Source organism: Fukomys damarensis, unplaced genomic scaffold (genome assembly GCF_012274545.1).
Source record: "Fukomys damarensis isolate Sample0158 unplaced genomic scaffold, DMR_v1.0_HiC HiC_scaffold_9, whole genome shotgun sequence".
NCBI classification, from domain to species: domain Eukaryota; kingdom Metazoa; phylum Chordata; class Mammalia; order Rodentia; family Bathyergidae; genus Fukomys; species Fukomys damarensis.
In genome coordinates, this window is record NW_022900921.1 from 6,492,194 (window position 1) to 6,496,962 (window position 4,769).

Consider the following 4,769-nt stretch of genomic DNA (forward strand, 5'->3'; position numbering starts at 1 on the left):
GGTGTGTTTGGGCTGTAGGGGTAGAAAACTGTGGCTCTCTTTAGAATTAACCAGTGATTCAGGAAAAAGGGAAATGAGAGAATTGTAGACAGGGTAAGAAGTACTAGAAACACTTAATTTTACCTACTGATTTTTTTTCCTCAGTAGGAGATTTTATTTGAAAGTTTACTTGTAATTACAATAGTGTTATACTCCTGGCTATGGAGGAAGGTTGTGTAAGTATTGGTTAATGATTTTTAAAAGAGTAGGTGTCAGACCTCGCGTTTTTGGAGCCTTGATTGCATTGTGAAGCTTGCAGAGGTGGGAGCTGAGGTTCTGTGTGTTGGCCATGTAATTCAGTCCCGAAAATGTTGGAAAGATTTGAAGATTCGGATCTTTGAAAAAATGAGAAATGTTGCCATCTAGTGGTGTTTGAGTCAACGTCAATGCTCTAAAATGGGTCCTTGATTTAAACACAGGACAGAAAGAAACCCAGTGAGAACAATAATCCAGTTGAATTGTGAGTTTGCAAACGTCCCAGTGAGGAGCAAGGGATCGCTTCGAAGTTCAAACGCGTAGGCTGTTAGCAATAAGGAGAATCTTCGATTTAAGTCTTCAGCATCCTATTTTTGCAGCCCAGGAAAGGACAGCAGTGCCTTTATAGGGTAATGAGAACGTAGAGGGTGATGTCTGTGTCTAGTCGATGTCCACACTCATGCTCAAGATTGTATGTGATGTAGGCATGTAGGAAAGCAGGGCAGTGTTTTTCATAACACACACACACACACACACACACACACACACACACACACGCTCTGAATCCATCCCAAATTGTATACATTTCCCAAATTTAGCAACTCATGTTCGCAGTTAGAGATGCATGTCATACACAATGCATTTTTTCAGTTTTCCACTGAAACTTGTCTGAGACTGTGATTGTGCCCCATGGAAACGCCACATACTTACAGCGTTTGACACACCAGCATCGGGGCTCCTCAGCACCTTTGTCTCTGCTGTTTAGGGCTTGGTGAAGTACACGCCTCTAAAAAAGTGTTATGGGAGTCTATTATGATTTTACGAACCTTTATTCTTCTCCTGCATCCTTTAACTTCTGGTTTTTGTTCCTATGTTTCCCATAAACAGAGATTAATGTACATGTCAGGTTAGATGTGTGAGGATGTAGGAGTGGCGCAGCCTCTATTCTGAATCATGCCTGTGTTCCCTCCAGGCTGTTTCTTGGAGTTTGTTTTTTTGTTTGTTGTTTCTTTTTTTTTAATTTCTAGAGCATTGATGGAGATAGGATGCTCTTCTCCCCAAGGACCTCGTGAAGCCTGAGAACCCTGAAACACACGAGGGCCTCCATGGGGACAGTCTCTCTCCCTCTCTTTCTTCCTCCCTCACTTCTGTCTTTCACGTCTCTCCTTTCCTCTGTCTGTGGGAAGAGAGCTTTAGTTTTTTTAAGCTTCTGTTTTTCTTGCCTTTTATCCTTAAATTTCAAACCAGCAGAAAAGTTGAAAGAACAGATCACGGAAATCCCTTCTCCTAGTGTGTTAGTTACTTTTCTCTCATTGCTGAGACAAAATAACCAGATACCCACATTGAGAGGGGAAGGGGTTTGTTTGGCTTACAGTTCATAGAGGCTTCTGTCCATAATGTGCCAACTCCAAGGCAGGGATGACAAACAGGCCTGGCAGAGCAGAAACAACAGGACACACAGGAGGCAGCGAGGGTAACAAGGGAGCTAAGAGCATCTCCCTGACACTTTTATCTTATTCAGACTTCTTAGGGCAGGAAGCTCTCACACCCTTAATCCTAGTGCCCTTGAGCCTAGCATTGCATCATGAGCCATTCCCAGATTCACACCCTCTAGGTCAGGCCTGTGACCACAGGAGGCTTTGGGGGAACATCTAGACCCCAACCGTGACACCTAGGTTATTTGATGGTTAATGTTTGAAAATCATGCACATCATAACCCCTGATAATAAATACTAGTGTTTGCATCCTTTAAAATTAAGGGCTTTTCCCTAGTTAATGACAATATCATGGATACAACTAAAAATTAACGATAATTCTGTAATGTTTTTTAGTTCCACATATATTCTTTTTTTATGTCATGAAGGATTTCACATTATTATTTTTAAACCCAGGATCCAGCTAAGGTTAGTATATTATGTTTTATTGTTACGCCTCTTTGGGTTTTTATAATCTAGATCATTACTCCTAAAATCAAATGTTTTTGTGATGCTGACTCTTTGAAGAGTCAGCACATTGTAGAACATACTGTATTCTGGTTTGTCTGTCTGTGTTTTTTAGTCATCATTAGATTAAAATCAAATATTTTTGGGTTAATATACCCAAGAGACAATATTGAATACTTCTTACTGCATTGTACAGGAAGGGATGCGTTATTATAATTATTAGGGATGTATATTTATCACTGATTAGCAGTTGATGACTGGTAGATCTCTTGATCACAAATATGCTTTTCCTAATTATACTTGCTGAGTAACTTGTGGGTGATATTTGGAGACTATGAACGCTTTGTTTCCAAATGCTGCTTACTGTATTTAGACCAAACAGCCATCCACATACATCAATGTGTAAATTGGCTGAATGGGTTGTTACTGTAGTGGTTAAAAAGAGGTGATTTTGGGGTTTTTTTTTCTGCATTATCTGGCAGCTTTTTAAAAAGAACTTTTTCGTCTGTCTTGATGTTTCCTGTGGAGCCCACTCCCCCTCCCCGAGGTTTTACCCAAAGTGTTTTCCTCTATTCCCACCTCTGTCCTTCCATGGCCCCTTATGCCATCCCCAGTGGGGTCCTGGGGAGCCCGTCCCCTGGGCTCTCTGCTCACATGTCTGACTGCCCCCTGCTCTCCAGCACAAGCTGTGCCAGATTCATCTTGCACTTGCTCAACCCCTGCTGGAATTAGCCCCCAAAGGAATGTAGGACTGTATTTAAAAACTGAGAGCTGAACACTGGATAAAGCACTGTGCAAATGTTATCATCTCAGATTAATTGTTATTTCCTCACCAGAAAACCACGCATGGCAGAAGGCCAGTAAGCCTGGGGAGACTCTTAACAGTGAGTTTGGAGAGGTAGATAGTGACCACTTTGGATTTGCGATATGGTAAAGACTTGGGGCCTTTTGCTTACAGCCTGCAGTCCATGGAGGGGGTCGATGTGGGCAGTGACACGGTCTAATTCCTGCTTTCATAGGATTCACTGTCATTTCTGTTGTGTCGTTGGGCCGAAAGGGCTGAGTGAAGGGAAGGGACCAGTCTGCAGGCTGCCATCACAGCCCCGTGCAGGGATGAGGACAGGTGGGCCAGGTGCCGGCTGTGGATGAGGTGCAGAGCCATCATCCAGATGGGAGAATGGGTCAGGGCCAGGGGGATTTCCTCATGGCTGAAATATGATTGAGAGCATTCAGAAGGGCCAGATATATAAAGGAAAGCCCATTACACACACACACACACACACACACACATATATACATACACACACATATAGTATATGCATATATTAACCTACTATATTAAAAAACACAAATAGGATTCCTCTAATTTAAAACCAGCATCACACACAATCTAATCTTATCCCATCCTGTACTGCAATTTCTCGAAAAGTAAGAAATCTATTTTTTGTTGCAGTATCATATAAAAAGGGAATTATGCAGACTATATTCTTTGACTCTTCTTTTACTCAAGACATCTGCAAGGTTCTCCCATGTTTTTAGTTATATCAGTAGTCAGCATCTTTTTATATCTGAGTAATGCCACAACTTGTTTATTAATTTTCCTGTTGGTAGACATCTGGATTGTTTCCAGCTTTGGCTTATTATGAATAAATTTCCAATGAGTGTTTCTGAACAGGTCTTTTCTGGACATATGTTTTCATTTCGCTTGGCTAAGTACCAGACAGGAATTGCTGAGTAAAAGGGAAGGAGTTATGTTTAACTTTATAAAAATCTGCCAATTTTTCCCCCAAAGTAGTTATAAAAATCTAACATTTCCACCAAGTAGGAATGCTCTTATTTTTCCATATTATAAAATATTTGATAGGGTCAGCCTTTATTCATTTTAGTTAATATTATTTTAAAACTACTTAATCCAGTGTTGATTGAGAATATGTTATAATCTCTAATGATATTTTTTGAAATTTTCTTCCAATTTCTGTCAATTTTGTTTCATATAATTTGAAACTCTTGCTATTAGGTTCATATTTATAACTATTTTTTCTTGATTAACTACTTTGATGTTACAAAATGTTCCATTGTGCTTCTATTAACACCTTAAAGTCTACTTAATACTAATATGGTCACTTTACATTTTGTTTACTCTCTGCATTAAATATTTTTTTCCACTATTTTCATTTTCAAAATATCTATCTTTATATTTAAAGAATATCTTTTGTAAACAGCATATAGTTAAGCCTCATTTTTATTCATCTACTCTAAAAATCTACTTTTATGTAGGGGTTCTGGTTTACTTATGCTATTTTGACCTAGTTGTACTCAAACCTAAAATTTTTACTGGTTTTGTGTTTGTGCCATCTTTTTTTGTTTCTCTTTCTTCCTTTCCATACTTTTTTCTCAAATTATCAAATATATATGTACATATAATTATTTCTAATTGCATAGTCATGTTGTTTTAATTTATTTTTATTTTTATTTTTATTTTTTTCCATGTGTACAGGGGTAACACATCGTACTAAATATGTAAGGTCATATCTACGTGGGTTTGATTACAGAAACTAATAAAGTATTCTCTAAATAGTGAAAAGAATAAGA